The 24436-nt window shown below is 40.7% G+C and overlaps 1 long non-coding RNA gene across 1 annotated transcript; it reads right to left on the bottom strand.

The window, feature by feature from the left end:
* Nucleotides 1-850: 850 nt before the first annotated feature.
* LOC144299545 (uncharacterized) lies at nucleotides 851-18431 on the bottom strand. Its single transcript, XR_013366242.1, has 3 exons — nucleotides 18243-18431; nucleotides 13264-13749; nucleotides 851-3220 (listed from the first exon to the last, which is right to left on the bottom strand). It is a non-coding gene; the product is annotated as an uncharacterized LOC144299545 (long non-coding RNA).
* Nucleotides 18432-24436: the final 6005 nt, after the last annotated feature.

The following is a 24436-nucleotide window of genomic DNA, read 5'->3' as shown; positions in this document are numbered from 1 at the left end:
ACTTGCTCTGGTCGCTGGGATGTCTCTTTTCTATTTAAGTTTTTCTCTATATTTCAATTATCTAACACCATGTGTAATAGGAGTACAATTTAGTCATTCAAGACTTAAATAAATCAGCCAGTGCTCGTCACAAGTGCACTCCTTAACCCCCGCACCACCTTTTATTTATTTTAAGATTTTATTTGTTTATTTATTCATGAGAGACAGAGAGAGACAGAGACAGAGACAGAGGGAGAAGCAGGCTCCATGCAGGGAACCTGATGTGGGACTCAATCCTGGGTCTCCAGGATCAGGCCCTGGTCTGAAGGTGGTGCTAAAAAGCTGAGCCACCTGGGCTGCCCTCCCCACCACCTTTTAAACCCATCCCTCCAACCGCCTTCCATTTGGTAAGCATTAGTTAGTTCTCTGGCGTTAAGGGTTTGTTTCTTGTTTTACTGTATTTTTCCCACATGATACTTTGTTTCATTTCTTAAATTCTACATGAGTGAAATTATATGATATTTGTCTTTCTCTGATTGACTTATTTCACTTAGCAGTATACTCATTAGCTCCATCCACTTCTTTGTAAATGATAATATTTCATTCTTTTTTAGGGCTGAGTAATATTCCATCATCAGATATTATATATAATGTTCCATCATATATAATATATAATATTCCTTCATGTATGTATGATATATATATTTGTATCTATATCTATATAAAACTTCATTAACCATTTATCAGTTGGGCTTACACTATAATTTGGGTATTGTTGGAAGTGCTACTATGCAACTTTGGGTGCATGTATCCCTGTAAATTACTATTTTTGTATTCTTTGAGTAAATACCTAGGAGGGTAATTGCTGAATCATAGAGTATTTCTATTTTTAATGTATTGAGTATCCTCTAGACTGTTTTCCAAAGGAGCTCACAAGTTTTACACCCATCATAAGTGCAAGAGGGTTCCTTTTGCTCCACATCATTGCCCACACTTGCTGTTTCCTATGTTGTGTCTGTTAGCTGTTACGATTGGTGGGAGGTCATATCTCAGTTTAACTTTTTTTTTAAGATTTATTTATTTATTTATTTATTTATTTATTTATTTAAGATAGAGAGAGAGAGAGAGAGAGGCAGAGACACAGGAGGAGGGAGAAGCAGGCTCCATGCCGGGAGTCTGATGCAGGACTTGATCCCGGGACTCCAGGATCGCGCCCTACGCCAAAGGCAAGGCGCTAAACCACTGAGCCACTCAGGGATCCCCTCAGTTTAACTTTGATTTGTATTTGGGGTGTTTCCTTTATCTCCTCTTCAGCTCCAGGGATGAAGGGCATGCTTGGTGATATGTTATGCAAATAGGAGCCCACAATGCCATATGATTCTGGATCCTCAGCCTAGCTAGGAGCTTCCATCCAGGGAGGAGTTCTGGGGTTGGTGAGAGCTATGGGTTTGTCCCCTGGGAGGAGACAGCTGCTGTCATCTCTCCCTCTGGCAGTGAGCACCAGGGCAGGGCCCAGGCATGTGGAACCATTTCAGTGGGTTTCAGGCCTGGCCAGCTCTGAGCAGGTGCACAGAGCCCCCTGATGACAGCCTCAGATCAGTCAAGATGGTGGGAACTGCGCAGAAGGAATGGAGCCCATTTTTCGTTTCAACAAATAAGCAAGAAAACAAACAAATAAGAAGTGTCACCTACTCTTGAGTCCCTCTGGAGAGCTTCCTTTCCGTCAATGACTTCTGGACATTTTTCAGTTGCAAAATTACCATTTGGTTTGTTTTGATGATTTCTCTTTCATTTCTGCATTTCTATTTTTTCCATTTGTTTGAAGAGTGTAATTTTACACCACATGGATTTTATGATAGTTGCCTAAAACTACCTGTCCAATAATTACAGCATGTGAGTAACGTCAGTGTTGGTGTCAGTCGATTCTCCTTTCTCATTCAGGATTTTATTTTACTGGTTCTTGACATATCGTATTTTTTATTGGACCCTGGATATTATGGTTATTATATAATGAGATGCTTGGTCTTCAGTTATTTTTCTTCAAACAAATGATCCTCCTGCTGAGGTGCAGCAGCAGGTGAAGGGTGTTTGTGTCAGCTTCCAGGTGACTCAAGTGAAAATGCTTAGCATTCTGCTGCTTACTCTCTGCTGGAGAAGGTGGGGCAGTGATTGTCACTTCCCAGCTCCCATCAGGTGGGGGTGTGGGACAAACTCTTTGCTGGGGCCTGCCAACACCATGGTGGGATGCACAGGACTGAATGGAGCTGCTTTCCTTCAGGGAGTGGATCCTCTGCTCCCCACTGCATTCCTTGTCCCCACTGACACCAGGGAGCAGAGGGTCAAATGCAGGTCCAGCTCCTTTGCTTCCTGCATCAAAGTTCAGTGATTTTATGCTCAGGGAGAGCACAGGCTCAGTTCCCCAGTGTTCAGACAGTTACCAGGAATGGGTATATGACAACAAACCAGCATGCCTTGTGCACTGCATTCATTCTCTCCACTGCTCAATGAGGTTCAGATGGGCTCCCCAGGACCTGCCAAAATCATGGGTGGGAAATACTGGAGTGCAAACTACCAACTAGGCCTGCCTTGTCCAGAATTGTTAATGTTCCCATGCAATGGAGGCTCAGCTATCTCCTGAGTAGCTGACACCATGGTGGGTGGGCTTTGGGGCACTGCTTGCTTCTGCCAGGAGGATATGGACACCATGTCTCTGATGAGCAATAATGTGAACCCTGCATGAGGGCACAGTTTGGGGATTCATTAGTGTGTGCAAGTGTTGGGCAGGTTTATCCAAATATTTCCTCCATTCAGAACAAATTATCTCCATATCTTCTGACCAGAGGAGTTGCTGCTTTTGGAGTTTTCGTGTTTTTTGGTTTGATTTTCTGGATCTCAGGCTCTGGATTATTCTTGGTTGGAGGAACCTACAGCATCTTGTCTTACCTGTGGGGGACATCATACAAGAAAAAGAACCAGGGTATGCACTGTTGTGTTTCCCTCAATTTGTTTGAACTCTTCCTTCTTCCTTCTTCTACCTCCTGATGTCTTCCTATGCTTGTTTGTTGTCATGCGTTAGGACATTTCAGATGTAAGAGAGAGGACCTGGATGAATGGGAGCACTTCCTACTGTCCAGAACTGGGGATCCTCATGGTGCCTGCTCTGAATGCTTTTTTCCAGTGCTAGGATGGTGGGGATCCTGCTAAGCTGCTGTGATGGAGATGATTTATCTCGACTCTCAAGCTGTGTAATTAAAAGACAAAGAACGTGATTATTATTTTTACATTATTCTATACAGGGTAATAAAAAATAAATACATTCCATAACCAAGAACTCAATGTGAGACGTTTTACAGGACGGCAGGAAACGAGCATAGCACAAATGTCTGGCTTACTGTTCTTAAATGAAGAAGAGTGGAAAGAAGAAATTTTGATTCCTTCTTTCCCTTATTGTTTGTGTGTAGGACTTTTTTCTGCAATAATTTCATATTTAGAGAAATAAATGCAAATATAAGATAGATATCTCTATATTTCACCTAGCTTTTTCTAAAGTAACATTTGTGTTCCTATGATATGTTTATAAAAACAAGTACTTGTCAGTGATCTGACCATCTTGCGAAATAGCAGAATTTATCTAGATTTCAAAATTTATTTATTTATTGATTGATTGATTGATTTACTTACTTATTTTAACAGTTTTGCCTGAAATCAATCCAAGTAACAACATTGCATCTATTTATCAGGACATATTAAAATTCTCCATGTCTTTTGCCCATTTCATGATTGGATTGTTTGTTTCTTTGGTGTTGAGTTTAATAAGTTCTTTATAGATCTTGGAAACTAGCCCTTTATCTGATATGTCATTTGCAAATATCTTCTCCCATTCTGTAGGTTGTCTTTGAGTTTTGTTGACTGTATCCTTTGCTGTGCAAAAGCTTCTTATCTTGATGAAGTCCCAATAGTTCATTTTTGCTTTTGTTTCTTTTGCCTTCGTGGATGTATCTTGCAAGAAGTTACTATGGCCGAGTTCAAAAAGGGTGTTGCCTGTGTTCTTCTCTAGGATTTTGATGGAATCTTGTCTCACATTTAGATCTTTCATCCATTTTGAGTTTATCTTTGTGTATGGTGAAAGAGAGTGGTCTAGTTTCATTCTTCTGCATGTGGATGTCCAATTTTCCCAGCACCATATATTCTGTATGTTAGTAAATTGAACACCAATAAAAAAAAAATAAAAATAAAAATAAAATTCTCCAATGTAGGAGTTTTCAGTCTTTCTCTGCTCTTGATTTTGGGAATTTGGAAACAGTTGGTATGCTATTTTTTTTAAATGTCCCAGGATATGGGTTTATCTCATGTTTTCTTATAATTATGCTAACATTATGGATTTGGGGGAAAATAACAAGAGATGAATTGATGTTCTTAATACATCATAGGGAAGATGTGTCATACTAACATGACATATCATTGAGCATATGGATGGGGATAGTCCAAATTTGCTGATTCCTTTTCTGTTCATAATCTATCTGATGCCAGTCTACTGGATTTTGGCCATTCTGATAGGGGTGCAATGGTAGCTTATTCACGTTTCCATTTGTTTTTCCCTAATGATATGTAATATGTAACAGAATATCATACGTTTAAATTCCATCTGCCTATCTTGTTCTGTGAAATATCTGGTAACGTCTTTTTTCTAATACATTTATATTTTATTGGTGTTCAATTTGTCAACATACAGAATAACACCCAGTGCTCATCAAGTCAAGTACCCACCTCAGTGGTAACGTCTTTAACTTACTTTTTATTCAGGTTTTTTTTTTCTTGTACTTTGTTTGAGAAGTTCATTGTATAGCTTTTTTCCTTCTTTCTTTCTTTTTTTTCTTTCTTCCTTTTCTTTATTTATGTACCTCTATTTGTATCCTTTCTTTTATTCCTTCATATATATATATATATATATATATATATATATATATATATATTTGTATTTTTCTATTTTTTTTTATTTTTTTTTAATTTTATTTATTTATTTATGATAGTTACAGAGAGAGAGAGAGGCAGAGACACAGGCAGAGGGAGAAGCAGGCTCCATGCACCAGGAGCCCGATGTGGGATTCGATCCCGGCTCTCCAGGATCACGCCCTGGGCCAAAGGCAGGCGCCAAACCGCTGCGCCACCCAGGGATCCCTTCTATTTTTTTTTAAAATTACAGCTGAACTCTGACGAAGTTTGGCAATTTATCTGAAATATATTCTGTTTCTGGTCTATTGATTTTCTCTTAGGTTTTATTTTTGTCATTATTAAGGGGAAAAGGGACACATCTTCTCTTAGAGACATTTAACATCACATTTTCCAGTCAGCCAGATGATACTAAATGTGTTACCATACCAGTCATGGCACCAGCTGCTCTCCATTGGCTCCCGTGTTCCTAAAACCCCAAGTGTCTGTGTTCTGCTGCTATAATCTTTGACTATGAAGTTAGCCAAATATACCAGTGTTTCTAATGACTTGGCGAAGAGGAAATAACTGCTCTGGAGTGACACCAGTGTTGGTAGTAAAAGTCCTTATGACGATCCCATCTGGAGGCCTAGAGAACAAACAGCCTGAATCCATACATGTGGCAAACTAGCTTCCAAACAACAAGCCGTTTTGTTCAGGTCCAGTGGATTGAGGACAGAACTAAGGAAGTTTGGTCTCAATTCCCCACATCTACTTGTCACCTCTACAGGGATTTCAGCATAACCTGGCACTGAGTTGTTCACTGCCAGTGCTCAGGGTGATTAACAACCTAGGGCCATCTAAATCCAGTGTTAAAGGTGACAGGTCCCCAGAGTATCCCATAATTCCACAACTCATTACAGTTCTGCATAGGTTTCCCTTATTACCTTGTGTGTTACTGTGTTCTTCGCTCTGCTGTTTCTATATGAGTCCCCCTGTATCTGTCATTTATTGCTCACAAGTATTGATTTAAATTTTGTTGTGGGAATCATCATAGGCATTAGGATAATGAAGAGGCTAGTTAAAATGTATTTCCTATGGGGTGCCCGGGCACTTCAGTTGTTTAGTTTTCCCACTCTTGGTTGTGGCTCTGGTCATGATCTCGGGGACCTGAAACCTAGTCCTGTTCTCAGCTATCTGTTCAGCTTGGAATCTGTTAAAATTTCTCTCTCCTTTCCCTCTGCCCTTCCTGACACATTCTCTCTCTCTTGTTTGAATTATCTTTAAAAATAATATATTATATATTTAACATATATATTTAATGTTTACATATTTGATGAAATATAATTACAAATATATTATATTTATATATATATATATAGATTACAAATTAGATGCAAATATGAATATCTTATTTCTCTAAGTAAAAATGAGTTACCAAGGATGAAAGAATAGCATATTCTAGTTTAGCCCCCTGAAGAAAAGCTTGAATCTGTAAGGCAACAGGAAGACTGGGGTGATGACCATCCTATGCAAATGATGGGAGCAAGGGAATACAAAAGACCTCCCTCTGCATCTGCATCCTTTCCCTCATCACTGAAAGGAGCTCCTTTTGATGAGGGAGGAGGTAAAGGGAAGAATCAGGACAGGTCAGCGAAGCTCCAGTACTCTGCTCCCTGAGGACTCACTGAGAGCATTCCTATCCTCCACTCCTCAAGGGTCTCTCACCTTAGACCCAGGTAGCAGGTAGCAATACTGGTGATTTTTTTTAAAGTGCAAATTTGCCCAGGTATGGGATTGTCTCCTGCCTGAATATCAGTTCTGAAAATGACTCCATGGGGATTGAGGGTGAAATGTGACTGGAGAAAGTGGGTCAGAACTGAGAACTCATGAGACTCCAGGGACTCCTGTGAAACACAACACACTTCACTGAGGACACTGCCTGCTCAGTTTGAAAGAATTTGTGTATTTTCTTAAATGTCTGTCCTCACAGGACCCATGCGACAGCGCCCCCTGTTGCGCTAACATGCTTAGCCCACCATACCCTCTGACACCACCCAACACTCCTGGCATGGTGTCCAGACTGTGCAACTGGATCATTTTAAGGTCATTGCCCAGGACAGGAGAATGAAGAGGTGCCCCCTGTCGCCTTTGGCCCTGACACTTATTCTTAAATCACTAATGGCCTCCAGACATTAAATACATGATGTATTGCATGTGCTCATATTACCAGATATTTCAGAATTATCTGACATTTAGTTCTTTCTTCCAGGTGCCTGAGGTCATTACCAGTCTATCATCATCTTGAAACAAGTAAGGGCACTGAGGGGGGCACTTGATGGGATGAGCATGGGCTGTTATTCTATATGTTGGCAAATTGAACTCCAATTAAAAGAAATATATAAAAAATAAATATAAATATAAAAAATTGAAGTAAAAAAAAAAGAAAGAAACAAGTAAGGGTCATAAGGTTCTCAGGGTACCAAGGTGGTTCACACCTTGTAATAATTCTATATGAATTCGTCTTTTTAAAAAATTTTAAATATTTTTTAATTTATTTTATTTTTTTAAATAATAAATTAATTTTTTATTGGTGTTCAATTTGCCAACATACAGAATAACACCCAGTGCTCATCCTGTCAAGACCCCTCTCAGTGCCCATCACCCATTCACCACAGCCCCGCCCTCCTCCCCTTTCACCACCCCTACTTTGATTCCCAGAGTTAGGAGTCTTTATGTTCTGTCACCCTTTCTGATATTTCCTACCCATTTCTTCTCCCTTCCCTTTTATTCCCTTTCACTATTATTTATATTCCCCAAATGAATGAGAACATATAATGTTTGTCCTTCTCCGATTGAGTTATTTCACTCAACATAATAACATCCAGTTCCATCTATGTTGAAGCAAATGGTGGGTATTTGTCATTTCTAATGGCTGAGGAATATTACATTGTATACATAAACCACATCATCTTTATCCATTCATCTTTCGATGGGCACCGAGGCTCCTTCCACAGTTTCACTATTGTGGACATTGCTCCTATAAACAGCGGGGTACAGGTGTCCTGGCGTTTCATTGCATCTGCTCTTTGGGATAAATCCCCAGCAGTGCAATTGCTGGGTCATAGGGCAGGTCTATTTTTAACTCTTTGAGCAACCTCCACACAGTTTTCCAGAGTGGCTGCACCAGTTCACATTCCCACCAACAGTGTAAGAGAGTTCCCTTTTCTCCGCATCCTCTCCAACATTTGTGGTTTCCTGCCTTGTTAATTTTTCCCATTCTCACTGGTGTGAGGTGGTATCTCATCATGGTTTTGATTTGTATTTCCCTGATGGCAAGTGATGCAGAGCATTTTCTCATGTGTGTGTTGGCCATGTCTTCCTCTGTGAGATTTCTCTTCATGTCTATTGCCCATTTCATGATTGGATTATTTGTTTCTTTGGTGTTGAGTTTAATAAGTTCTTAATAGATCTTGGAAACTAGTCCTTTACCTGATCTGTCATTTGCAAATATCTTCTCCCATTCTGTAGGTTGTCTTTGAGTTTTGTTGACTGTATCCTTTGCTGTGCAACAGCTTCTTATCCTGATGAAGTGCCAATAATTCATTTTTGCTTTTTCTTTTGCCTTCATGGATGTATCTTGCAAGAAGTTACTGTGGCCGAGTTCAAAAAGGGTGTTGCCTGTGTTCTCCTCTAGGATTTGGATGGAATCTTGTCTCACATTTAGATCTTTCATCCATTTTGAGTTGATCTTTGTGTATGGTGAAAGAGAGTGGTCTAGTTTCATTCTTCTGCATGTGGATGTCCAATTTTCTCAGCACCATTTATTGAAGAGGCTTTCTTCCAGTGGATAGTCTTTCCTCCTTTATCGAATATTAGTTGACCATAAAATTGAGGGTCCACTTCTGAGTTCTCTATTCTGTCCCATTGGTCTATGTGTCTGTTTTTGTGCCAATACCACACTGTCTTGATGCCCACAGCTTTGTAGTACAACATGAAATCTGGCATTATGATGCCCCCAGCTATGGTTTTCTTTTTTTAAATTCCCCTGGCTCTTCGGGGTCTTTTCTGATTCCACACAAATCTTAAAATAATTTATTGTAACTCTCTGAAGAAGGTCCATGGTATTTTGATAGGGATTGCATTAAACGTGTAAATTGCCCTGGGTAACATTGACATTTTCACAATATTAATTCTGCCAATCCATGAATATGGAATTTTTTTTCCATCTCTTTGTGTCTTCCTCAATTTCTTTCAGAAGTGTTCTATAGTTTTTAGGGTATAGATCCTTTACCTCTTTGGTTAGGTTTATTCCTAGGTATCTTATGCTTTTGTGTGCAATTGTAAATGGGATTGACTCCTTCATTTCTCTTCCTTCTGTTTCATTGTTAGTGTATAGAGATGCCACTGACTTCTGGGCATTGATTTTGTATCCTGTCATGTTGCCAAATTGCTGTATGAGTTTTAGCAATCTTGGGGTGGAGGCTTTTGGGTTTTCTATGTAGAGTATCATGTTGGTGAAGAGGGAGAGTTTGACTTCTTTGCCAATTTGAATGCCTTTAATGTGTTTTTGTTGTCTGATTGCCGAGGCTAGGACTTCCAGTACTGTGTTGAATAGCAGTGGTGAGAGTGTACATCCCTGTCTTGTTCCTGATCTTAGTGGAAAGGCTCACTGGGAGCCTTTCCCCTAAGATTAGTCTTTTTTTTGTATATATTTTTTAAGGGAGTTTGATTTGCCAGCATATACAATAATGACAATTGCTCATCCCGTCAAGTGCCTCCCTCAGTGCCAGTTACCCAGTCACCCCAACCCCCCGTCCACCTCCCTTTCCACTACCCCTTGTTTGTTTCCCAGAGTTAGAAGTCTCTCATGTTCTGTCTTTCATCTGAATGTTGTTGTTGTGGTGTTTTTTTGTTGTTGTTGTTGCTGTTGTTCTTGTTTCCTATATATTTTCCTGTCAGCGCATAGCTCTCAGTGCTAAGGCTTTTCAACCTATATTTCATGACCATATAATGCCACCAGGCAAAATGTGTCTCCCACTCCTACTGACTTTTCTGAGTTCAAAATTTCCCTTGAATGTTAGCCAGAAATTCTAATTTGTTTGTCTGTCTCATATGCTTAGCATTTTTTAGGCTCATTCTGTAAATTACTCAGCATGATGATTCCTATCAAGAGAACATTACTCTAAATGGACCTCTCCTCACTTCTGAGGGGTTCTTTGACCTTCCCTGCACTCAAACTCTCATGGTCCTGCACTCTATGTACATTGGATCCTAGCCTAGATGTTTTGTTCAAATATCCATGGAATTCACTGGAATTGTGTGTCTAAGATCTGAGTCCAATGAACAGCTGTTGTCCAACAACTTACCTAACAGGGAACAAGAGGGGATGACCAGGAGACATTGAGGGATTAAACCAGGGGCAGCGCCCAATGACAGGATGGTACCGAGTGTGGAGATGTATTTGGATCGTGGTGTTTGTAGGTGCACTATACTAAGATATCCAGTCCATTGTCACTGTGTCCTTTTATTTATTTATTTATTTATTTATTTATTTATTTATTTATTTATATCTATTATAAATTTATTTTTATTGGTGTTCAATTTGCCAACATATAGAATAACACCCAGTGCTCATCCCATCAAGTGTCCCCCTCAGTGGTCATCACCCAGTCACCCCACCCCTCGCCCACCTCCCTTTCTACCACCCTAGTTCATTTCCCAGAGTTAGGAGTCTCTCATGTTCTGTCTCCATTTCTGATATATCCCACTCAATTTTTCTCCTTTCCCCTTTATTCCCTTTCACTATTTTTTATATTCTACAAAAGAGTGAGACCACATAATGTTTGTCCTTCCCCAATTGACTTATTTCACTCAGCATAATACCCTCCAGTTCCATCCCTGTCAAAGCAAATGGTAGGTATTTGTCATTTCTAATAGCTGTGTAATATTCCTTTGCATACATAGACCACATCTTCTTTATCCATTCATCTTTCAATGGGCACTGAGGCTCCTTCCACAGTTTCGCTATTGTGGACATTGCTTCTCGAAACATCGGGGTGCAGGTGTCCCGGGATTTCACTGCATCTGTATCGTTGGGGTAAATCCCCAGCAGTGAAACTGCTGGGTCTTGGGCAGATCTATTTTTAACTCTTTGAGGAACCTCCACACAGTTTTCCAGAGTGGCTGCACCAGTTCACATTTCCACCAACAGTGCAAGAGGGTTCCCTTTTCTCCGCATCCTCTCCAATATTTGTGGTTTCCTGCCTTGTTAATTTTCCCCATTCTCACTGGTGTGAGGTGATATCTCATTGTGGTTTTGATTTTTGTTTCCCTGATGTCCAGTGATGCGGAGCATTTTCTCATGTGCATGTTGGCCATGTCTATGTCTTCCTCGGTGAGATTTCTTTTCATGTCTTTTGCCCATTTCATGATTGGATTGTTTCTTTCTTTGCTCCTGAGTTTAATAAATTCTTTATAGATCTTGACAAAATACAGCATCTATTCCTTTCACTTATTTAAATCTTTTAATTTTTGATAATCTTTGTAGTTTCAGTTTACAAGTTTTTTTCCCTTACTGGTTATATTCCCTCCTAAATGTTTTATTCTTTTTAATGCTATCCTAAATGGAATTGTTTATTAGTATCTTTTTTGGGCTTCTTCATTTTTGATATAGACAAAACTACCTGATTGTTATAGGTTATTACCACTTGAACTCTTGTAGGAGGTACTAGATAGATCCCATTGAGGGTTGATGATATAGTTTGTTCCCTATTTCAGAAGAGTATGAACAAGTAATGAAGCAGGAAAGAATATGAGAAGGAGTTCTGCATCCATGACCTTAAAACAAGCAATCTCATATGATTGACTGTGTATGCACAGGAGAAAATAGATGACTAAATAGAATGGGTGCTGCCTCCACCTCTTATGGGGAAAATAGAAAACCTCTTTTCCAGGTTGAGATACACCTGATTTGTGTTTTCCAGAAACTATGGAATCAATTGTGAAACATGTATTTTACAAGGACCAAAAATCTTCTGATTAATGCAGATGAAAGGGTGAAGAAGGAGATGGCCTCTGTGTACCTGATCCAGTGAATGTGACTGGATGGAGAGGAGAAATATGCTTCCAGCTCTTTGCTTCCTCAGGATGTGGCTCCTGTGAGAGGACACCGACCTCCCTACAAGCAGCCTTTCTCTGCTGGTTCCCCAGCTCCCACTCTCTCCTTCAGCTACTAACATCTCCACCATGTCCTCACTGGACCATGATTCCCATTTTCTGAGAACAATGACATCTGGGGAATACCCCTCAAGCTTTTCTACACACCTCAGACTGTTGGATTATTTGAAGGTAGAGATAAAAAGCATATTTCACTCCAGTTAGGCATCTTTTTTTCTATTTATGCTGGAATCGTGCAGTGAGTAACCTATAAGTTTCTCGTTATAAATTATTTCCCGCATAGTTATACCTTATTTTTTGATTCATATGTTCCTCTGCTGAAACTTTTTCCATTACGAATCAAGAAGTTGCAGAAATTATTCAGTATTGAGTCTCTAGAGTGAGAGCCAGATATTCATAAGGTACATAATTTTCATATAATTGGTAGTATCTGAACTGTATATAAATATCTAAAACATATAGGTATAGATGGGATATGACATATGAATAACAAAAAGGTCAGATTGTGAAAATAAGGGTAATTCATGTTGAGGAGGATGGGGACCATCTATGTGATTCTTTAGGGAAGGATGTTGTCAAAGTTCAGCAGTCTTCCCCTGAGATGTGTGGGTCAGCCCCACCTCTGAACTCTCCAAGTGAGGAAGGATCTGAATGAGGATTCTTGGGAAGATACATGGACCTTCAACAAAACTAAGGTTCCCTTGCGAAGATGCATCTTTGCTATATGAGGTAGTGGCCTATTCCCATACATCTACTCCACATGTTTGGCCGTCTCTACTTCTGGTCTTAGACAAAGGCAAGTATAAGAAGGAGAAATTGGAGAAAAAATTATTAAATTCTGTCATAGAGAAACGTGGTGCAGGCATAGGAGCACAAATTTTGAAGATGCTCAGAAGAGGAGCGAAGTTTAAGCAAAAAGTGCAGGGTGAGGGAGGACCATGTAAGGTAAAGGGAATGGACCTCCTCTGCCTGGATTGTAGGTTTCCAGGCACAGAGCACCTGCCCCTCCACAGCTGTCTGAGGAACCTGCAGGATGTCCTGGAGTGAATGGCTGGGAGCATGTGGATGCTGGATGGATATAGTGCACCTGGGAGAAGACTGATTTTTACACAACTCAGGCTACTGTCAGGTCAGAGAAGTCCCTGTGAAGTTAACAACTTCTCATCTGCCACTCACCTTAGTTTTCTGATTTGAGGGACCTCCTCCTCACTCCTCTCAGGACACCCCCAGTTCTTCTTCCCATCACAAGGATTCTGTCCATAGTTGCCCTCTCTGACATTTGGTCACCAGAACAGGGACCTTATTCATGCTGACTGTGTAGTTCTTGGTGCTCATGTGTGCAGAGTAGAAATAGGTGGGAGTTCTGGAATCCCACGTGGTGTGGAGGTGGCATGGTGGGAACCACGTCCTATAAGTGAATGCAGGATCTTTTCTCTGAGCTACACTTGGGTAGCAAGTGGTTTTCTTATGTGCATTTTAGGTCGCAATTGGGCACTAAATCATGAAGGAAATATGACAGCACAGCCTCCTAGGCACCACCATGAGATCTGGGGACAGTCTTGCTCCTTCTTCCCTTTTGCTCTTGTGAATGGAGTCACTCATGACATATGTGGTCTCCTTCCCGATGACTGTTCCCTACATCATTCTGGACTGGTGATGGCTCTAGTCACAGAAAGAAGGAATAGATGATGTATATTTCCATATGGGTTGGGAAAAAGCCATCATTTGATTTCACCAGGGGGTTATAGAGTCACAGCACAGAAGACACTCAAATGGGTAGATTCACCACTCCATATCCCACTGGAGCAGGTTCCGGCCTTTCTGACATGTGAAGAAGGTTGGCATCAGTCATTCTTTCTTGTCAATCTCAATTGCCCAGAGCCCCCTGGTGTTGACACTATGGTGACCTGTATTTAAATCTCGATGGTGCTACACAGTCAGGCTTTTCAATGACAAATAAGATAAACCTCTTTTTTTTTTAAAGATAAACCTCTTGAGAACTTTTATTTTTTATTTATTTTTGTGTTTTTTAATTTTTTTTATATATATGGGTTTGATTTGTCAACAGATAGAATAACACCTAGTGCTCATATCCACTATTTGCTTCAACATGGATGGAACTGGAGGGTATTATGCTCAGTGAAGTAAGTCAATCAGAGAAGGACAAACATTATATGGTCTCATTCATTTGGGGAATATAAAATATAGTGAAAAGGAATAAAGGGAAAAGGAGAGAAATGAGTGGGAAATATCAGTGAGGGTGACAGAACATGAGAGACAACTAACTCTGGGAAATGAACAAGCGGTGCTGGAAAGGGAGGTGGGCAGGGGGTTGGGGTGACTGGGTGACAGGCACTGAGTGGGACTCTTGAGAACTTTTAAACAAAAATATATGATACTCAAATATGGAAATAAGTAATGGTATGTGGACAAAAATAAATAATGAAAAAATTGGATTAATAATAAATAACAGATACACTTAATTAAGAATAATAAAATGGTCCAAAAATGCTTAAATAGACCAATTTCTTTGGAACAAATACACAATATTATTAGGAACTATTCCTCAAAAAGGCTTAAGGTACCATGAGCTTCAAAAGAGAAACTCATGAAGAAACAACCATTCAAAATCTTTGGGATACAGCAAAAGCAATCCTAAGAGGGAAACACATCGGAATATAAGCATCTCTCAATAATTTGCAAAAACCAAACTATACAAGGTAATGTCACACATAAAGGAACTGGAGAAGAACAGCAAAAAAGCCTACACCAAGCAGAAGATTCAAGCAGAACTCAATGAAATAGATACCAGAAAACCTGTAGAACAGATCAACAAAACCAGGAGTTGGTTCTTTGAAAGAATTAATAAGAGAGATAAACGAATAGTCAGCCTTATTAAAAAGAAGAGAGAAATGACTCAAATAAATAAAATCATGAATGAAAGAGGAGGGATCACAACCAAAACCAAGGAAATACAAACAATTTTAAAAACATATTATGAGCAGCTATAAGTCAAAAAATTAGGAAGTCTAGAAGAAGTGGATGCATTTCTGGAGAACCACAAATTAACATAACTGTAAAGGAAATAACAAACAAAAAACCTGAACAGGCCAAGAACCAGGGAGGAAATTGAAGCAGTCATCAAAAATGTCCCAAGACACAAAAGTCCAGGGTCATATGGCTTCCCATAGGAATTCTATCATTTAAAGAAGAAATAATGCCTTTTCTACTAAAGCTGTTCCACAGAATAGAAAGGGATGGCATACTTCCAAACTTGTTTTATGAAGCCAGCATCGCCTCAGTTCCAACACCAGACAAATACCCCACCAAAAAGGAAACTATAGACCAATATCCTTGATGAACAGAAATGCAAAAATTCTCAACAAATACATTAACAATAATTAAGATTATTCACCATGACCAAGTGGGATTTATCCTGGGTTTCAAAGTTGTTTCAACACTCATAAATCAATCAATGATTACATCATATCAACAAGAGAAAAAAGAAAAACCATATACTCCTCTCAATAAATGCAGAGAAAGCATTTGACAAAATACAGCATCCACTCCTGATCAAAACTCTTCAGAGTGTAGGGATAGAGGGAACATTCCTCAGCACATTAAAAGCCATCTATGAAAAGCCCACAGCAAATATTATTCTCAATGGGGAAGCACTGGGAGCCTTTCCCCTAAGATCAGGAAAAAGACAGGGACAAGACAGGGATGTCCACTCTCATCACTGCTATTCAACATAGTACTAAAAGTTCCAGCTTCAGCAATTAGGCAACAAAAAGAAATAAAAGGTATTCAAATTAGCAAAGAAGAAGTCAAACTCTCCCTCTTCATGATACTGGATATAGAAACCCCAAACACTCCACCCCAAGATTGCTAGAACGCATACAGCAATTTGGTAGCATGGCAGAATACAAAATCAATGTCCAGAAATCAGTGGCATTTCTAAACACTAACAATGAGCCTGAAGAATGAGGAATTAAGGAGTCAATCCCATTTATAATTGCACCCAAAAACATAAGAAACCTAGGAATAAACCTAACCAAAGAGGTAACGGATCTACACCCAAAAACTACAGAACACTTCTGGAAGAAATGGAGGAAGACACAAAGAGATGGAAAAATATTCCATGTTCATGGATTGGAAGAATTAATATTGTGAAAATGTCAATGGCAATTTACACGTTCAAAGCAATTGCTAGCAAGGTACCATGGACTTTCTTCAGAGAGCTGGAACAAATAATCTTAAGATTTGTGTGGAATCAGAAAAGACCCCAAATAGCCTGGTGAATATTGAAAAAGAAAACCGGAGCTAAAGCATCACAGTGTCAGATTTCAAGTTGTACTACGAAGCTGTGGTCATCAAGGCAGAGTGGTACCGGCACAAAAAAAAAAAGACATATGGATCAATGGAACCTAATAGGGAACCCAGAAATGGGCCCTGAACTCTATGGTCAACTAATATTCGAGAAAGCAGCAAAGACTTGAAAAGGATACTGGAAAAAGGACAGTCTCTTCAATAAATGGTACTGGGAAAATTGGAAATCCACAAGCAGAAGAATGAAATTAGACCACACTCTTACACCACACACTAAGATAAACTCAAAATGGATGAAAGATCTTAATGTGACACAAGATTCCATCAAAATTCTAGAGGATGACACAGGCAACAACCGTTTTGAACTTGGCCACAGCAACTTCTTGCAAGATACATCCATGAAGGCAAGTGAAACTAAAGCAAAAATCAGCTTTTGGGACTTAATCAGGATAAAAAGCTTCTGCACAACAAAAGAAACAGTCAACAAAACTAAAAGACAAACTAATGAATGGGAGAAGAGATTTGCAAGGACATATCAGATAACTGTCTAGTATCCAAGACCTATAAAGAACTTTTAAACTCAATAGCAAAGAAATAAACAATCCAACCAGGAAACAGGCAAAAGACATGAACAGAAATCTCACAGAGGAAGACATAGACATGGCCAACACGCACATGAGAAAATGCTCCACATCACTTGCCATCATGGAAATACAAATCAAAACCACCATGAGATACCACCTCACACCAGTGAGAATGGGGAAAATTAACAAGGCAGGAAACCACAAATGTTGGAGAGGATGCAGAGAAAGGGGAACACTCTTGCACTGTAGGTGGGAAAGTGAACTGGTGCAGCCACTCTGGAAAACTGTGTGGAGGTTCCGTAAGGAGTTAAAAATAGATCTGCCCCACTACCCAGCAGTTGCACTGTTGGGGATCTACTCCCCAGATACAGATGCAGTGAAACACTGGGACACCTGCACCCTGATGTTTCTAGCAGCAATGTCCACAATAGCCAAACTGTGGAAGGAGCCTCGGTGTCCATCGAAAGATGAATGGTTAAAGAAGATGTGGTCTATGTATACAATGGAATATTCCTCTGCCATTTGAAATGACACATACCCACCCTTTGTTTTGACATGGATGGAACTGGAGGGTATTATGCTGAGTGAAATAAGTCAATCGAAGTAGGACAAAAACATTATATGGTCTCATTCATTTGGGGAATATAAAAATTAATGAAAGAATGAAGGGGAAAGGAGAGAAAATGAGTGAAAATATCAGTGAGGGTGACAAAACATGAGAGACTCCTAACTCTGGGAAACGAGCATGGGGTAGTGGAAAGCGAGGTGGGTGGGGGTTTGGGGTGACTGGGTGATGGGCACTGTTGGGGACACCTGATGGGATGAGCACTGGGTGTTATGCTATATGTTGGCACATTGAACTCCAGTAAAAAATAATAAAGGATTGTATATTGCAAGTTAACATGGAACCATTTAGGAAACATGACAACATAGCCTCCTAAGGGCCACCATGGAGACTGGGGATACTGAGCCTTGGTCACTCTTTCTCTTCATTTTCTTAAAGGTTTTATTTGTTTATTCATGTCAGACACACAGAGAGAGGCAGAGGTATAGGCAGAGGGAAAAGCAGGCTCCCTGTGGGGAGTCTGATTTGAGACTTAATCCCAGGATCAGGATCATGCCCTGAACTAAAGCCAGACACTCAACCACAGAGCCACCCAGGCATCCCTTTTCTCCATCATTCTTGAGAATAGAATCATTCCTGCAAATACATTGCTGCCACTCCCCGTGCCCCCCACCTACCTCTAGGTGGGTGATGGTTATGGTCACAAGGTGAAGGAAGATATGACCCGTGTTCCTCTTTGACTGAGGGAGGACATGCATCCATGCAGCTTCTCCATGTGACTGGAGGGGTCACAGTGCAGGAGAATCACACATGGGTGGGGGTCATTGCTCCCAGTCCCATTGGAGGAGGCTCAGGGTCCTGAGAGGCTGATGGGCATCAGTGTCCGCTCTCTTGTTAGGCACACAATGCTTCCCTGTGGCCAAAGTATCACAATCTGTATTTACATGAACAACTAGAAGTATAAGCAGGTAATCTATGTCTGATACCTTCTCCTATATCTATAGAAGGAACACTGGGTGTCAGAACCAGTCATTCCTTACTCTCTTCCCTCCTGTCCTGCTTCATCCCCAAACCTATTACTGTCATGTCTTCAGACACATCAGTGGTCCCCACTGATACTAGGTCATCATTTTCACTCTCCACTTGGTGTTCCAAATGATCTGCTCACAAATTCATGAATTATCCTTTTGTTAAATACTTGCCAAAGTGTTCTATTTCAAATATGTAGGATATTTATTACAGGATTCCTGATTAATGCTTCCTAACTATAACTGACCACAGCAAAATCATGTTGATGAATAAATATCCTGTGACAGGTAAGGGTCCAAATTATCCCATATTGTCATTCTATAGAGATTAGGTCCTGAACAAGGAGATGAGGGCCACAATGAGATGAAAAGTCTCAGAATGTCCTATGAGCAATAGGATAGAATTTCCTTAGTGACAACTGCATGTGGAACATCAATGCTGGAGTTGTTCTCTGATGTTTGCTTTTCTCACAATAAGGACATAGTAAGAGGCCAGGCAGCAGAAATGGAGGGCTTTGCTTCCCTTCCACAGTGACCTGGACATGATGTGAGAAGTTCTCCCCCTAAGCGGAGGAGCCTTACAATATCTGGCAATATTGGCCAGTTTCATCTCCAGCATAAAGGCCCCAAAAGAATAAGCAACCTGAGTTCATCTAGCATGTTTGGACGCTATGAAACACTTGGAGTCCCAGAACCGTCTGCTTCCCTGAAACTCAGTAGAATATCAGGAGTTATTAGGAAAAGTTCCCCGGCTTCCAAGGCTAACAAAAGAACATTGATTGACACCAACTTTGCAAAATGTCTGTGAGCTCAACTTAAATTTGCCATCAGTCTTAAAATTTTCTTAAAATTAAAGCCATTGAATAAAAGAGAGAGAGAACAAGAACTCTGGGAAAAAACTAAAGGGGGGCATCTGGGTGGCTCAGTGGTTGAGCATCTGCCTTTGGCTCAGGTCGTGATGTCAGGGTCCTGGGATTGAGTCCCACATCAGGCTCCCTGTGAGGAGCCTGCTTCTCCCTCTGCCTGTGTCTCTGCCTTTCTCTCTGCATCTCTTATGAATAAATAAATAAAATCTTTAAAAAACCTAAAGAAACAATTTAAAGTTCTAGCCAGATCAAAAATATTAGAAAAGACTAATAACCACCAATTTCACATCATAGTAAAGGAAACAATAGAAAAAGGGATCATAAAAGAACATTAGATCTTATTGACACATAAGACTTGTTTGTAAATGACCAAATAGATCAGTCGGTTATGAACTTCTGAGAGAAAGTGGATGATGCACATATATGCATAATAATAAATGGCATGTGGACAAATGACAAATGAAAAAATCTTACTGTTCATCTCTATTAACATTAGATAAAAAACACTTTCCTAGGAAGATAAAAATATTCCATTAGAAAGAAATGAATAAAGATATCAAATTCTTTTTTTAAAAGATTTTATTTATTTATTCATGAGAGACAGAAAAGAGGCAGAGACCTAGGCACAGGGAGAAGCAGGCTCCATGCAAGGAGCCTAATGTGGGACTCGATCCCGGACCCTGGGATCACGACCTGAGCTGAAGGCAGATGCTCAACCGCTAGGCACCAAGGTGTCCCAAAGTGACCAAATTTTAAGGAGATATTATTGTGGAACTATTTCACAAAAAGGGGTAAGCTCAATAAATTTCACAGAAAAAAATCAAACAAATCTTCATAGATCAGATGAATCCATTTGTTGAGTTCGTATTTTTTTTTCAAGACATTGAAAGTTCTGGAAAATTAAATTCTTGTAGAAAGCAGCTATATTCGGAATAATCATACCAGATAAATACAATACAGAAAAAGAAAATTGCAGTCTCATATTATGAAATGTTGCTGTAAACCTTCTGGATTAAATAGCAGCAAAGAAATTCCTATATCCTCCAGTTCCATCCACGTTGAAGCAAATGGTGGGTATTTGTCATTTCTAATAGCTGAGTAATATTCCATTGTATACATAAACCACATCTAAGTCAGTCGGAGAAGGACAAACATTATATGTTCTCATTCATTTGGGGAATATAAATAATAGTGAAAGGGAAAATAAGGGAAGGGAGAAGAAATGTGTGGGAAATATCAGAAAGGGAGACAGAACGTAAAGACTGCTAACTCTGGGAAACGAACTAGGGGTGGTAGAAGGGGAGGAGGGCGGGGGTTGGGAGTGAATGGGTGACGAGCACTGGGTATTATTCTGTACGTTAGTAAACTGAACACCAATAAAAAATAAAAAAAATAAAAAAAAAGAAAAGAAAAAAAAAAAGAAATTCCTATATCACATTAGTATATTGTACCCCAGGACTGACTTATTCCAGGTATGCAAGTTCAGTTCCATATTGAAAGGCCTTTTAATCGAAGACTTCATATTAATAGATCAATGGATAACATAATGCTTGCTCAAAAGAACTTGAAAGAGCCTTTGAGAAAATAATAAACAATTCCTCATAAAAGACACATAAAATAGAAACAGTCAAATACATTTGCAACATGGTAACCCATTCTTTCCCACACACATCTATTTAGTGCCACAGCCAGGACCTTAGCTAATGGGGTATAGAAAGAGAATATCTCCACAAGGAGCAGGCTGATGTGACCTTCAACTTCATTATTACTCAACCCAATTCTGCAGCTATTATATAATGCAATTAGACAAGAAAAATCAGTGGCTGCATCTTGTAATGGATGGGAATGGACAGGTAGTCATTCTAAAAGATGCAAAAACACAGTTCAGGAATACATACTTCAGTCCTGGTGCAGCCATAACAGAAGAAATCTCCCCAATGGGAGATAGCTCTGGAAACTTCTACGAATAGGTAAATGAAAACACAGGAATCCTGACACATCAGGAATGAGATCAGCACCATGGGCCTGCGAATTCCAGTCACGAACTTCAGTGCAAAGACATTCTGTGTCCCAACCTTAATGGAGGGGGGGCGGTGTCTGTTCTATGTCATTTTGGACACTTTCTCTACAAAGGGTTGCTGTGAGTGACTTGAGGATGGAAGGGAAGGAGGAGCCCTCAGTCCAGGACAGTGCCCTGGATGGACCTGGCCCCAAAATGGCAGCAGCAGGACCAGGAGAAGCAGAAGCCACAGGCTGAGCCTGAACAGATGCTGGGGCTCCCCTTCCCCATAGATGAGAAGGGAGTTCTGCTCCCAATTTTCTCAGGTCTGGGGCTCAGTGTGATCCCCAAGAATGTTGTCACAAGAAAGAGCTGTGAGGAGCAGCCGCATCCTCAGATCACAGCCCAGGGATGATCAGGAAGCCAGAGTACCCAGAAATGGAGAGAGAATGAATCAGGATTTCCAAACGATATAAGCAGTATAATATAAGGATTTAACAGTTCATTCACAGGACCCATTGGTACCAGGACACACACAGTAGACCCCTGATGATTTGTGTCTCAGACAAGCCAGCATGCCTGTCTCAGTCCTGACCTGCATGAACTCATTCTCCAGGGCATTCCCCAGGAATGTCTGCTCAATTTGAGAAAATCATATCATGTGTTCATGTTAAGGACAGGCTTTGGGAGCTGAATTTAAGAGAATGGGACAGATTTTATAGATAAAGTTCCCTAGAGTGTGTCTCAGACTCCAGCTTACATCAAGCAAAGAAACCAGCTAACAGCAAGGAGTAGGGGCTGCAGAGGAAACCCCTTTGAAGTGGGGACATCAGGTTTGTGTCTCACTTCCCCATGGGCCTTGAGCATTGTGTGAACACCAAGGCTTTCACCATAGGATTGGCAATAATAATCAGCCTCATCCTCAGCCTGGAGCCCAGTGATGGTCAGGGTGCCTGAGTTGCCAGACTTGGAGCCAGAGAATCGATCAGGAATCCCAGAACCTCTGCTATCATCATCATAGATGAGGAGACTGGGTGCCTTTCCTGGGAGCTGTTGGTACCAGTTCACCTTAGTAGCGATTCCCAATTCTTCTAAATTTATGTTGCTGGGGATTCCAGTGCAGGAGATGATGACCCTTTGCCCCAGGGTCCCAGACACTGAGGGAGGCTGAGTCAGCACAGACTGGGTCCAGGACCCTACAAGGCAGAGAGACACAGAAAGGGTGATGCTGGCATCTAAACACAAGAGGAAGAAACAGGATCCAAGGTTTCCTCAAAGGGCCCCTTCCCCTGTCCCCACATCCAGTCACCTGTGCAGTGAGCGAGGAGACTGAGGAGGAGAGGGGACCAGGCCATGGTGGAGGTCATCACTAATCCCGCTTTCTGTGGTCCCACAGCTGAGCAGAGCTTCCCCTCATCTGTCCCTTCCCCTCTTCATCCTCTGAGAGAGGGAGGGCCCATCCATGCAAATGAGACCCCAGCTCTCTGACCCCTCCCTGGCCCTGGGTCAGGTCTCTCTACCAGAGTATGTTGGGGATGCACAGGGGAGGGGCTATGTGGGGCGAGGACATAGGGAGATCCTTGCTATGAGCCTTGAGCAGAGGACACAGGAAGTACCAGGTGATAGATCCCAGCTCTGATCACTCCTGACCCCTCAGAAATGGGCCTCAGTGCCCCCTGGTGTTCAGACTCAGACATACACAATTGTGTGATAGGAGTTTTCAGAGCCCATCAGACACAGCTCCTACCTCCCCACTGCTCTATCCACTGACCCCTGACTTAGAGCCAGACAAGCTTATCCTCTTTTAGGCCTCCTATAAAGTCAAGACAGAATTTATTCCCTACTCAGACTCCTCATGAAGAGTATTCCCATTGTTCCGTGTATCGCTTCTGGGTAGACTGAGACATATTTGAAACTCAGTTTTAAATTTAGACAACTGACTAGTTTTAAAGTGTCTTAAATTAGGGTACCTGGAAGGTCAATAAAAGCAGAAATGAACTACTAGGACTTCATCAAGATAAAAAGCTTATGCACAGAAAAAAAAAAAAAAACAGTCAACCAAACTAAAAGAAACCTACAAAATGGGAGAAGATATTTGCAAATGACATACCACATAAAGAACTATTATCCAATATCTACAAAGAAGTTATCAAACTCAACACCCAAGAAACAAACAATCCAGTCATGAAATGGGCAGAAGAGGGATCCCTGGGTGGCGCAGTGGTTTAGCGCCTGCCTTTGGCCCAGGGCGCGATCCTGGAGACCCGGGATCGAATCCCACGTCAGGCTCCCGGTGCATGGAGCCTGCTTCTCCCTCTGCCTGTGTCTCTGCCTCTCTCTCTCTCTGTGACTATCATAAATAAATAAAAATTAAAAAAAAAAATTAAAAAAAAAAATGAAATGGGCAGAAGATATGATGAGACATTTCTCCAAAGACCTACACATGGCCAAAAAACACGTGAAAAAAGTGTTCCACATCATTTGTCATCAGGGAAATACAGATCAAAACCACACTTTATACCGCTGAGAATGGTTACAATCAATAAGACAAGAAACTAATGTTGGAGAGGATGTGGAGAAAGGGGAACCCACTTGCCCTGTTGGTGGGAATGTGAACTGGTGCAGCCACTCTGGATAACAATGTGGTGGTTCCTCAAGGAGTTAAACATAGAGCTACCCTATGATCCATCAATTAAACTACTTAGGATTTATCCCAGAGATACAGATGTAGTGAAATGACAGGACACCTGCACCCCAATGTTTATAGCGGCAATATCCACAAGACCCACACCGCGGAAGGAGCCACCATGTCTTTGACAGATGAATGGATAAAGAAGATGTGGGAGAGATATCTATATATAGTGGAATTTTACTCAGCCATCAGAAAGGATGAATACTTACAATTTACTTCAATGTGGATTGAACTGTAAACTATTATTCAGAGTGAAATAAGTCAGACAGAGAAAGACAATCATATG

The sequence above is a fragment of the Canis aureus genome, chromosome 27 (genome assembly GCF_053574225.1).
Source record: "Canis aureus isolate CA01 chromosome 27, VMU_Caureus_v.1.0, whole genome shotgun sequence".
In the NCBI taxonomy this organism is placed as follows: domain Eukaryota; kingdom Metazoa; phylum Chordata; class Mammalia; order Carnivora; family Canidae; genus Canis; species Canis aureus.
This window is presented reverse-complemented; position numbering and strand designations above follow the sequence as displayed.